General features: G+C 43.7%; 1 protein-coding gene across 3 annotated transcripts in view; it reads right to left on the bottom strand.

Annotated features, from left to right (window-relative positions):
- Positions 1-13,657, bottom strand: part of wasf2 (WASP family member 2) — a 54,769-nt gene extending 41,112 nt beyond the window's left edge. Inside the window, exon 1 of one of the 3 annotated variants that reach the window (XM_078238336.1) lies at positions 13,601-13,657. The gene's annotated coding sequence lies outside the window, so the exon portion shown is untranslated. Of the gene's footprint in view, positions 1-13,475 lie in introns of all 3 variants that reach the window. The other 2 variants (XM_078238335.1, XM_078238338.1) reach the window with 2 other exon arrangements.
- Positions 13,658-13,894: the final 237 nt, after the last annotated feature.

The raw sequence follows: 13,894 nt of genomic DNA on the forward strand, positions 1-13,894 counted from the left end.
TTGAATTTAAAATCCACCAGTTGCCATGTTGGGATCGAACCCATGCCCCATTAGCCTGCGTGGATTACTAGCTCAGTGACATTACCATTACAATGCCATTCCACAGAGGGCAAAGGTCAAAATCCCTATCATTGACTTACATGAGGACCATGCCAAGGATGTGTAAAACACACAGGAGATGCAAGCTATTGAGGTGTAAATTGTTCAGGCCTCGCTGCCATATAGCAAATTGCTAAGGATACAAGCCTTAGAGATAAGTATCTCGGTCCTGCGACTCTCACTGTTGTTTTTCCATGCCCTGTTCTTTCCAATTCATGCTGAGCTCTCTGCTGAGTGACTGGTTATTGAATATAAGAAATAGGTTAGACCAAGGAGAGCCAATGGATGTTATCTATCTTGACTTCCAAAAGGCCTTTGACAAGGTGCCTCACGGGAGACTGCTGAGTAAAATAAGGGCCCATGGTATTCGAGGCAAGGTACTAACATGGATTGACGATTGGCTGTCAGACAGAAGGCAGAGAGTTGGGATAAAAGGTTCTTTCTCAGAATGGCAACCGGTGACAAGTGGTGTCCCGCAGGGTTCAGTGTTGGGGCCACAGCTGTTCTCTTTATATATTAACGATCTAGATGACGGGACTGGGAGCATTCTGGCCAAGTTTGCCGATGATACAAAGATAGGTGGAGGGGCAGGTAGTATTGAGGAGGTGGGGAGGCTGCAGAAAGATTTAGACAGTTTAGGAGAGTGGTCCAAGAAGTGGCTGATGAAATTCAACGTGGGCAAGTGCGAGGTCGTACACTTTGGAAAAAAGAATAGAGGCATGGACTATTTTCTAAACGGTGACAAAATTCATAATGCTAAAGTGCAAAGGGACTTGGGAGTCCTAGTCCAGGATTCTCTAAAGGTAAACTTGCAGGTTGAGTCCGTAATTAAGAAAGCAAATGTAATGTTGTCATTTATCTCAAGAGGCTTGGAATACAAAAGCAGGGATGTACTTCTGAGGCTTTATAAAGCACTGGTTAGGCCCCATTTGGAGTACTGTGAGCAATTTTGGGCCCCACACCTCAGGAAGGACATACTGGCACTGGAGCGGGTCCAGCGGAGATTCACACGGATGATCCCAGGAATGGTAGGCCTGACATACGATGAACGTCTGAGGATCGTGGGATTATATTCATTGGAGTTTAGGAGGTTGAGGGGAGATCTGATAGAAACTTACAAGATAATGAACGGCTTAGATAGGATGGACGTAGGGAAGTTGTTTCCATTAACAGGGGAGACTAGGACGCGGGGGCACAGCCTTAGAATAAAAGGGAGTCACTTTAGAACAGAGATGAGGAGAAATTTCTTCAGCCAGAGAGTGGTGGGTCTGTGGAATTCATTGCCACAGAGGGCTGTGGAGGCCGAGACGTTGAGCGTCTTCAAGACAGAAATTGATAAATTCTTGATTTCTCGAGGAATTAAGGGCTATGGGGAGAGAGCGGGTAAATGGAGTTGAAATCAACCATGATTGAATGGTGGAGTGGACTCGATGGGCCGAATGGCCTTACTTCCGCTCCTATGTCTTATGGTCTTATGGTCTTAAGGCCCATAGACATATGAACCAGCAGGTCTCTGAGGTGCATAGGCCTACAAGTGACACCGGACTGAGCACAAATGATGTGATCTCCACTAGTGGATGGTTTTACAATGAATGCAATCACAGTATACACAGCCAGCAACCAGGATAAAAACAATTTGAATTGCTGCATTTGTTCGTACAGTCCACGGGTTTCTGTAAAAACGCAGAATCCTTTGAAATTGATAAAAAGATCCCATAACAATCAGTTTGAACACTGATAAATATTGCTGATGGCTTCATACAAAACAAGCTCGACAAGTTGTAACTGCGAAGACTTGAGCTAATGTGATTGATATTTGTTCCCCTAACAATGTGTCACAAATAGCTACATAGCGGTTGCAGCAGTTACACGACACTGCCGTTTCCTACAGATATCTGCAAACTTGAGAAGTTTCCTTAATATCAGCTACTTCACAATTTGACAGCTGTGCCGCTTTTCTGATACGTTTCCCTCTTTCTCCCCCCCCCCCAAAAAAACTACTAAACCAGGTTATGAAACTAGAAGCACTGAAATGGATTTGAAAGCAAATCATTTGAGATCTGTCCAAACTGTTTGCGTTTCAATTAGTTCACAGATTATGATTTAATGTGAATCCTCAGTTATAAATTATTTAAATTTCCCCCTAATATATACATAGTTGATAGCTGATGAGGAATAGGCTCCTTCCCCCTCCCCCATATGCTTTTGATCTCAAACCACAAGTACACTTCCTGTTGGATGACTTCAGTCAGTTTATTATTTGCCCCACCCACTGACTACAGCTGCACTGAGCATGTTTGTATCACTGTTCAGCAACTTAGCAATACCACTTGTTTTGCAATCAAGCAGCAGGTATTGTTTTTGCTTGGAAATATTATCAATGGTGAAAACATGGGCTGGTAATCTGTGACTGGCTTGTCCACCTGTCCCAGGAGAAAGTACCCACAAGGATGGGATTCTCACTGTGGAAGGGGTGGAGAGGTGGGTGCGAGATGCCGTCAGGCCAGCTGACCCTGGAAAATGTTTGGAGGGAGTCACAGGGGTCCCTGGGTGCGTAGGCCTAAAGGCCCGCAGCCCTTCCACCAGCTCAAACCCACATCCTCCACCGCCCCCCCCCCCCCCCCACCCCCCGGCCCACACAGAACCCATTCATCCCACCTCATGCCCCCCACCCATCCCCTTTCACCCCTCATATGACCATTCCATGTTTTCCATGCTCCCCTTCCCCACCCCAAACCCGATGGCCCCTCATGATCCCAAACCAAGCTATGGCATTTCCATACCCATTCACACACTATAACACTGTACAGAAACAACTTTTCCTGCTGTCATAATAGGGTGTGTTTAAAAAGCTTCAGACCCAATTGTTCATTGACATCCTTACAATCTCAAAAAAATAGTGTTGTGGCAATCATCCAGACTCTTTACTGTATCAATGAGCCTGCGTCTGTGGTGGGGAAGCTTCTGGAGAAGATATTGAAGGACAGGGATATGCACACATTTGGAAGAAAATGGAGTACTTTAGTGACAGGCAGCATGGTTTTGTACAGGGGAGGTCACGTCTCATCAACTTGATTTGAGTTTTTTTAAGAGTTGACAAAGATAATTAATGAGGGAAGGGCTGTGGATGGATGTAGCTTACCTGGACTTTAGGAAGGTATTTGACAAGGTCCCACATGGCAGACTGGTACAAAATCACATGGGATTCAGTGTAGGCTAGCTAGATGGATACAGAATTGGCTTGGTCATAGAAGACAGATTGCAGCTGTGGAAGGGTGTTTTTCAGAATGGAGATCTGTAGCTAGTGATGTTCCACAGGGATCAGTGCTGGGACCTTGGTTGTTTCTAGTATATATAAATGATCTGGAGGAAAACATGGGTGGTCTGATTAGTAAGTTTGCAGGTGCCATGAAGATTGGTACAGTTTCTGACGGTGCCGGGGATTGTCAGGGGATACAAGAGGATATAGATAGAATAGAGACTTGGGAACAGAAATGGCAGATGGAGTTTAATCTGGACAAATGTGAGGTGATGCATTTTGAAGGATCAAATTTAGGTTTGAATTATACTGTAAATGGCAGAACCCTTAGGAACATTAACATACAGAGGGATCTGGGCGTGCAAGTCCACAGTTCCCTAAAACTGGCAACACAGCTGGCCAAGTTGATTAAGAAGGCATATGGCATGCTTGCCTTCATCAGCCGGGGCACTGAGTACAATCATGTTGCAGCTATATAAAACCTTGGTTAGGCTGCATTTGGAGTACTGTGTGCAGAAGGACATGGAAGCTTTGGAGAGAGTGCAAAGAAGGTTCACCAGGATGTTGCCTGGTCTCGAGGGTGTTGGCTATGAGGAGAGATTGAATAAACTAGGATTGTTTTCACTGGAAAGATGGAGGCTAAGGGGAGACCTGATAGAGGTCTCCAAAATTATGAGAGGCATAGACAGGGTGGATAGTCAGAGGCTTTTTCCCAGAATATAAGTGTCAATTACAAGGGGCACAGGTTCAAGATGAGAGAGGGAAAGTTTAAGGGAGATGTGTGGGGGAATTTTTCATGCAAAGTGTGGTGGGTGCCTGGAACGCACTGCCAGAGGTGGTGGTGGAAACAGGCACATCAGCAACATTTCAGAGGCATTTGGATGGGCACATAAATAGGGAGGGAATAGAGGAACATGCACCAAGTAAGGGCAAAAGGTTTTTTTTAGTTTAGTTAGGGCATCATGATGGGCACGAGCTTGGGGGGTCGAAGAGCCTGTTCTTGTTCTGTACTTTTCTTGTTTTTGTCCTCTAATAGCAGAAACCGCAAGCATTTGCAACCTCTATCTTTTTAAACAAACATTGTGAAATTGACAGCATAGATCAGAGATCCAGAGCCATCAATAAAGCAATGTTGTCCCTGGGGTTCAGGCATTTCAACAGGCTGAGATCTCAGGAATCCATTAGCCTATTGGAACACCTGAGCCCCAGGGAAAACACTGCTTAACTGACAGTTCTGGCTCTCTGATCAATGCAGTTAATTATAGAAAGCTTATGTACACAAACACACAGTGCAGAAAAAGCCCATCGAGTCTGCACCAACACCACTTAACCTACCTAATCCCATTTACCAGAACCTGGACCATAGCCTTGAATGTTACGACATACTACATGCTTATCCAGGTACTTTTTAAATGATGTGAGGCAATCCGCCTCCACCACCCTCCCAGGCAGTGCATTCCAGACCGTCACCACCCTCTGGATAAAAAGGTGTTTCCTCACATCCCCCCAAACCTCCTGCCCCTCACCTTGAACTTTTGTCCTCTCATGACTGACCCTTCAACTAAGGGGAACAGCTTCCCCTATCCCCGCCCCTCAATCTTGTACACCTCAAGTCTTCTCTGTTCAAACAAAAACAACCAAAGTCTATCCAACCTCTCTTCATAATTTAAATACTTCATGCCAGGCAACATCCTGGTGAATCTCCCCTGCACACCATGCATGCAACCACATCTTTCTTATAATGTAGTGACCAGAACAGCACACTAGCTGTGGCCTCACCAAAGTTCTACACAACTCCAACATGACCTACCTGCTTTTGTAAACTATGCCTTGATTGATGAAGGCAAGTGTTCCTTATGCCTTTTTCACCACTCCACTAACATGCCTTTTCACCTTCAGAGACCTATGGACAAACATACCACGATCCCTTTGTTCCTCACATCTTTCTACTATCCTGCCATTCATTGAATACTTCCTTGTCAAATTACTCCTTCCAAAGTGTATCACTTCACACTTTTGAGGGTTAAATTCCATCTGCCACTTACCTGCCCATTTCACCATTCCATCTATATCTTCCTGTAGCCCAAGACACTCAACTTCACTTAACCACTCAGCCGATCTTTGTGTCATCCGCAAACTTAATAATTCTAACCCCGCCCCCATAGGCATCTATGTTGTTTACGTACATGCCGAATAATAGGGGACCTGGCACAGATTCCTGTAATATGCCACTGGCTTCCAGTCACCAAAGAGCCTTCTGTCATCACCCTGTCTCCTACAATTAAGACAATTTTCAATTCACTTTATCAAATTACCCTGCATTCCATGTGCATTTGCCTTCTTCATAAGACTCCCATGTGGGACCTTGTCAAAGGCCATGCTGAAATCCATATATTTTACATCAACTGTACTACTCTCATCTACACACCTGGTCACCTCAAAAAATCCAATCGAATTTGTTAGGCATGATCTCCCTCTGACAAAACCATGTTGACTACCCCTGATCAAACCTTGCCTCTCCACGTGGGGATCAATTTTCTCCGAAAGATTCTCTCCCATTGGCATGAGATTCACGAGTCTGTAGTTCCCTGGCTCATCTCTACAACCCTTAAGTAACGGAACAACATTAGCTAGCCTCCAGTCCTCTGGCACCTCTCCTGTGACGAGAGAGGAATTTTAGGTCTGAATCCCTGCAATTTCCTCCCTTACCTCCCACAACAGCCTAGGACACAATTCATCCAGACCTGAAGACCTGTTTTAAGCTTGCCAACACCTCCAATACCTTGGAACTTTCAAGTACTTGCAATTTCTGCAAGTGATATTTTAAAGGGTCTGGATGATTGACACTTTTATTGGGTTGCAGTAAAAGCTTTTTTTCATGTACACACCCCACTCTCACTATATGGTTAATTGCTTCTATACAGTGTATAAATGGACATGGATGTGCCACAACTTGACATGAGGACCTTCTCAGCTTACTTTTCAAAAGGTTCCCTCATACAGATTATGGTTCTGACATCTCTGTGGTGCTGTGAACCATGATGCTTTTAATGGGTCACCCTACTCCATGAAAATTGTGGAGTACATGTTTATCCCTGCAATGTAGTCTGTCAGGTAAGGGGCGTAAGGTGCCAGTTCATGACCAGAACCAGCCTGCACCCTTAAAAGGCACTCCCAAAAATCCGAAACTCCAGGAATGAGTTTGTAATCCCAGAACTGGTCCAGCATGTAATTTTTAAAGCACTCCTGAGTCAGGAGAAATCCAGCCAATGTTTCATGGATTCAGAGTGGAGATCTTCATATTGTGCCTGGAAAGTATAAGAAACAGACTATGCTGATTAAATGAACACTGCACACTTTAGACTTCATCTCTGAGATGCAATGGCAGTCAAAGCAGTCAGGAGAAAAGGTGAGTGGCTTTGGAACCCCTGCCAGATGCTAGGCTAGGTGGAGTAAAGTTCCTCAGCAGCGGACAAGCAGTGCTAAGGTAGTTGGAGGTCACTGTAAATGGGCGTGGGATTGGAAAGGTGACAAGTTCCATATTCTTTATATCACACCATGTTAAACAAAAATGTCTAGTCGTTTTAAATTTTAGCTTAGTAAAATAACTTATTGTTCCAAATTGCGTGATTGGTTAAAGTGTTTTTCCCAATCTGCAATTCATAAAAAAAGAATTCACATCAGAGCATTTTGTACAGCCCTGCAGCCAAGCTACAGAGGGAAGGCTCTTTGCTTCTTATTTGTTAATGACATCTGGGCATCACTGGCAAACCCATCATTTATTGCCAATCCCTAACTGACCTTGGTCATCTTCTCAAAATACTGCAGTCTGTATGGTGCAGGTACACCCACGGAGCTTAAAGGGAGGGACTGGATTTTGACCCAGCGACAGCGAAGAAACAACGATATAGTTCCAAGTCAAAATGGAATGTGTCTTGAGAGGAACTTGCAGGTGGCGGTATCCCTTTGTGCCCTCTGCCCTTATTCATCTAGGTGGTTGAAGTCATGAAAATGTTGAATAAGCCATGGGCGGAGAGTTGCTGCAGTGTTGGTACTGCTGCCAATGTGTGCCAGAAGTTCAAGGGAGTGAATCATAGAAATCATAGAAACCCTACAGCACAGAAAGAGGCCATTCGGCCCATCGAGTCTGCACCGACCACAATCCCACCCAGGCCCTACCCCCACATCCCTACATATTTACCCACTAATCCCTCTAACCTACGCATCCCAGGACACTAAGGGCAATTTTAGCATGGCCAATCAACCTAACCCGCACATCTTTGGGAGGAAACCGGAGCACCCGGAGGAAACCCACGCAGACACGAGGAGAATGTGCAAACTCCACACAGACAGTGACCCAAGCCGGGAATCGAACCCAGGTCCCTGGAGCTGTGAAGCAGCAGTGCTAACCACTGTGCTACCGTGCCGCCCAATGTTTCAGATAGTGGATAAGGTGCCAATCAAATGGGCTGCTTTGTCCTAGATTGTGTCAAGCTTCGAGTGTTGTTCGAGCAGCACTCATCTAGACAAGTGAAGAGTATTCTATCACATTCTTGACATTTACCTTGTAGATGGTCGATTGGCTTTGGGAAGTCAGGAGGTGAGATACTCGCTACAGAACTCCCATCTCCTGACCTGTTCTTACCGCCACAGTATTTACATGGCCAGTTCAGCTAGGTTTCTGGTCAATGGTAACTTTTCTGGTGGAGGATTCAGTGACTCGAAAGTTGAGGAGAAGTGGTTAGATTCTGTCTTGTTGGAGATGGACATTGCCTGGCATTTGTGTAGCACAAACATTACTTTCAGTGATCAGCACAAGTCTGAATGTTTTTCAGGTCTTGCTCCATGTGAACAGAGACTGCTTCATTACCTGAGAAACAAATGGAACTAAACACTGGAATCAACATTGAACGTTCCACCTCCGATCTGATGGCAGGAAGGTCACTGATGAAGCAGCTGAAGATGGCTGGGTCTAGAATACAGCCATATGGAAATCCTGTATCTATGCCCTTAGACTGAGATGACTGGCCTTCAATAAACACAATCTTCCTTTGGGCCAAGTATGACTCCAACCAGTGGAGAGTTTTCCTCCTGATTCTCATTGACTTAAATGTTACTAGGGCTCTCTGATATGTTACAAGCTTTGGATTGTAATGCTGTTTAGCTAGTCAACAGAAAATTAGAATAAAATCATCGGAACCGATGACCTGTTGGTAGGATACTAAACCCAAGTTATCCATAGAACCCCTACAGTGCAGAAGGAGACCATCTGACCTATCGAGTCTGTACTGACTCTTCGAAGGAGCATCTTACCCAGGACACCCCCCATCCTATCCCTGTAACCTTGCGCATATACTCCGGCAAATCCACCCAACCCTACACATTCTTTGGACATTATCTAGCAAATATACCCAAAAAACATGACAACTATTGTTATTTGTCACAATTTTAAAACATGCAAACAACAAAAATAAGATCAACAACTAGCTTGGAATGCAATTTGGTGAAACTTCCGATTGGAGAATATCAATTACTATAAATGAAATTAGCCTTTTTAACATGTGATGAACAAACACCGAAGAAAAAAGAAAATGTGGTCTCTTCGATGTCAGCTGTCTACCCCCTTTGTCACCAGCTTTCAGAGGAAAATTTTGTACTTTTGGAATTACGATGTCTTCCCTAGGATTGTAAGTGCTTTGCCAAATGTTTTACAAGATGGTAATTTTTGCCACAGAGATCAGAGATAATAAGATTATGATTTTTTTTACAATCATCACAATGAATTGGATTATGACATAACTTTTCAATTAACGAAACAAAAGCAGTTTGTTGGAGCTGTACACAAAGTGCACAGTACAGGCTGCAGTGAGGATAAGGGCAGCTTAGAAAAAGGTGAAATAAAAGATGAGCCTTAGTTCCTGTTCTAATTGCATAGTCAAAAGTCACACACAACCAGAAGTTCCACTAAAAACAAGTTTAAAAATTACCAAGGTGGTTCATAATTTTTAAGAAAAGAGATGAGTAAAGTTCATTAACCGTTGAAAAAATATCATGCAAAGGCTGTTCCCAAACTAGACCAGACTTCTTACACTCACAAATAAATAAATCAGGAAAAATATTTGTCTCCCTTACATGTTGCAATCAGGATATGGGCCATTTAACCCAACAAGTTAATGCAGTGTTTACCCTTCACATAAACAGTAGATAGGTTACATTCACCACTTCATTCCTTGCTCTTTATCCAACCTTTCAATCTAACCTAGAAAGCCAAGATAGCTCAACCACACCCAGCTAAATACTTCAGGAAAACAGTTGGGTCAACTTAAATAGTGATTACTTGGGACGATAAGAGCGTGAAATGATTCTCCATGTTAGTTACATTTATTAGTGAAGCCCACCATTTGCAAAGGTTTTGAAGGCTATGGTTTGTCACAAAAACACATTCCTTTAGTTCAACATCACTTCATTGGAAAGCAACACAAAAAGCATAAGGATATGCATCTATTCATAATGTAACCTCTAGGCCCAGGCAACAATATTTTTCAAGACACTAGCTGAAACACCCGACAAGATTCTAGTGCTGCAATTTGCCAAAACATACTCATAAGTTAATTTTCACACAATACAATGTACATAAATAAAAGCAAAATAATTTAATATTTCACATTACTGCAACACAATTTATCCAACCAAACGAATATTTACAGTAATAAGGCATTATTGAACAGAAATATATTATATATTCTATGTTCCTAACTTGCCAACACAATCTTTAACTCCTTTAAAATGTTTTTTTCAGCTAACTTCACAGATGAAGTTAAAATAGCTAAATAAAAGAACGGGACTCAAACACTGAGCCCACACCCCAAAGATGATGCAGATAATACTTGCTGGGGAAGATAGAAGTTTGATCTATTCCCCTGAAAGCCTAACATGAGGCGGAGGAGGCAGGGTTGGCAGAATGATAATACTCACCAGGTTTCCTACCTCTTTTTCTCCAAGCAACCTGGGCTGAAAGGTGACGCGATAGTGACTACACTTCAAAAATATTCTACTGGCTGTAAACCACTCGAGATGTCGAATAGTTGTGAAAAGTGCTACATAAATGCATGTCTTTCTCTATTCCATCCTCATGTTCCTCAGCTGAGAGTGGGCTGAGTATGTGTTTTGGCAGACTACAACAGATTGCAATGGACGGCATAATGTTTTGCTTTTTTCTCATTCCCTGAATCCATTACTAGTAAACATGATCACCTTCTAGTGCAATCAAAGTTCAGGACCACTCCACCAGTGCTATTAAACATGCATTGGTGTGGAATCACATAACTCAGGATCAATTAGACCCTGTGGTGTTAATCACATTAGCAAATGCCACCACGCAGCAGAACCTTAAGTTAATAAGTCAGACATAGACTATATACGATTAGATGTTCCATGCCAGATTTTAGGGCAGGACAAAATACTTTCTTAACCTTAGAATAGAGAGAAAATTCCAGCAAGAAATCAGAGGGACATTTTATCACTAGTGAGTGTTACAATACAAAGACTTAATGAGATAATGTCGCCTCAAGACAATATTTCTAAAATTTCAGACATTGGTATATAATCCCACCTCGTCGAGATTCAAGGGAATAAAGGCATGATTTAGCACGCAACTTTGTTTGGAAGTACACAGTAGAAATTGCAGATCTGCAACCTCCCACATCCTACCTACTCATCTCCAAAGTAATTCAGTTATCCGGAATGAAAATATCAGGAAACAACTTAGATTTGCTGAAAGGTCTATTAACTAAATTGCGAATCTATTTTTCCGCCTGTTAACAATCTGCAATATATTCCCGGGATTTCCAATTTCAACCATTTGCAGTTATTTTAAAAATCTCTAAAATTTAGGTCACATAGGTTAAATATAACTTTTGACATTAAAAAAGCTTTTTTTTTGAAAATAAAAATACACTACTCAAAACTTTAGTCAGATTCAAATGTCTTCCCTCAACACACATTACTTGCATAAGCAACGACTTGTGGGAAGACAAGAATAGTTAAGTACACACCCAAGTCTGACTCAATGATTGGAATGGCTTTGCATTCAACAGATGATTTGTGACATTCCAATTTTACAACAGCACACCAGGTTCCAATTTGATTAACAAGTGCTTCTTTTTAAATGAAATGGGGAAGTGAGATAGTCATAGAGCAGGTTGCCATAACAGTTTTTAAACACCACACTTAAAGCCAGGGCAGCATAATACATTTGCTTAAAAAAATGTGCAATAGAGAAACTACACAGTTCAAAGTCATTTACTTCAAAAATAATCTAATAATTCATATTTGAGAAGCAAGGTATGAAAGTCTCAATGTCGCCCTCAAAACAAGGACTGGGGATGTTTCAATTCATCACAATCCGGAACAAAGCATTTCCCCTTCCTCAAAATGAAAGTTTAAATGGCCACAGTGGTTGATCATGCAGTCTTGCCTTAAGCTGAAACATTTTGGCAAAATTCCTTCCCATCTCCTCACGTGATACAGTTGACAAAATATAATAAGGAAACCAAATATTGCTGCAGAAACACTTTCAACACCCAAACAAACAAGTCCACCTTTCAATATGACAAAGTGAAACATTGCAAAGTCCTTCTTTTGGCTCAAGGTATCTTCCATTGGGTTGGCACAGTGAGGAGTCTCACAATGCCAGGTTAAAGTCGAACAGGTTTATTTGGTAGCACGAGCTTTTGGAGCACTGCCCCTTCATCACTCACCTGATGAAGGAGCAGCGCTCCAAAAGCTCGTGCTACCAAATAAACCTGTTGGACTTTAACCTGGCATTGTGAAACTTCTCACTGTGCCTACTCCAGTCCAACGCCGGCAACTCCACATCATTATTGGGTTGGTTAGCTCAGTTGGCTAGATGGTTAGTGCATGGTACAGAAAGATGCCAATAGCATAGGTACAACACCCATACCAGCTGTGGTAATGGAAGCCAGCCTCCAGACCTTGCCCAACACAATGTGGCACGGAACCCCTCAAACGAAAGTTTAACGTTTATTTATTAGTGTCACAAGTCAGCTTACATTAACACTGCAATGAAGTTTCTGTGAAAACCCCCCTAGTTGCCACACTCCAGTCAGTGCCTGTTCGGGTACAGTGAGGGAGGCATGGCCAATACACCTAACCAGCTCGCCTTTCGAACGGTGGAAGGAAACCAGAGCACCTGGAGGAAACCTACACAGACAACATGCAGACCCCCGCACAGATTCCACCATGCCAGATTTGCTCTCTCTAATGGACAGAGATTGCCTTGCATCCATCATGGACTAATTACCAACATCAGTCAATCCTGAATATGTTGGTAATTAACCCACAGACTAGAAATTTGGGATTGACTGATTTTGGAAATGACTGTGCATACATTCAATAGATGCCTTATGACATTCCAATTTCACAAGAGCACACCAGGCTCCAATTTATCACAGGAGGCAACTCGTGAACACAGGGTGGCACAGCAGTTAGCACTGCTGCCTCACAGCACCAGGTACCCGGGTTAGATTCCCAGCCTTGGGCCACTATCTGTGTGGAGTCTGCACGTTCTCCCCGTGTCTGCGTGGGTTTCCTCCAGGTGCTCCCGTTTCCTCCCAAAATCCTAAAGATGTGCTGGTTAGGTGCATTGGCTATGCTAAAATCTCCCTCAGTGTATCCGAACAGGTGCCGTGTGGCAACTAGGGGATTTTCACAGTAGCTTCATTGAAGTGTTAATGTCAGCCTTACTTGTGACACTAATAAATAAACTTTAAAAACTTATATATAAAATCAGCACCAAGTATTAGAAGGTTGAGCAGCATATAGGAATCTCTCTCTGCACAGATGCTGCCTGAGTTGCTGAGTGTTGGTGCTGTTGTGGATAGGGGTAGTGCCTGTCCCACTCAGGGAGGCTGCTCCCTCTCCGCTCCCTCGGGCTCCAGGCTGCTCTGGCGCTGCTCTGGCACTGCTCACTATTTGGCAGGACGAGGCCCGGCGCCAGCCTCGCCCCAGAGGCTCACAATCTGGCAGCGGCCCCCGTCCCGCCCTTTCAGCCCCACACACACAACACAGAGATAAAACTTCCCCCCACCCCCCGCACCTCAAACAGCGGAAACTCCGCCCGAACTGATTCCCCGGTGTCAACCGCTTCCAAACTCGCATCCTAAGCGGAGGCCGCGGCCATCCTTTGCCGTCAGATCGCCGCGCTCCAACCTCGGGACTCACCACCGCCGCCGCCCGCCATCACTCAGCCCGACATAAGCAACGCCTCAGCCCGCCCCCACTTCCGGCGGACAGACCGGCCCTGCAATCCCATTGGTCAAAGCCACTGTCACTCCAATGACGTCGGTTCCGCAATGACCGTTGACGTACTGGACCCCCGGGGCAAACCATTGCAGAATAGGGGGGGGTGAGACAAACCTAAACGAGTTTGGCTGCAGACAATGTTCAATTTTAACACATTTCATTTTACAATTATTATAAATAGGGACTTTATTTCTGAAGTTACAGCTATTATAA

This window comes from Mustelus asterias, chromosome 21 (genome assembly GCF_964213995.1).
Source record: "Mustelus asterias chromosome 21, sMusAst1.hap1.1, whole genome shotgun sequence".
In the NCBI taxonomy this organism is placed as follows: Eukaryota; Metazoa; Chordata; class Chondrichthyes; order Carcharhiniformes; family Triakidae; genus Mustelus; species Mustelus asterias.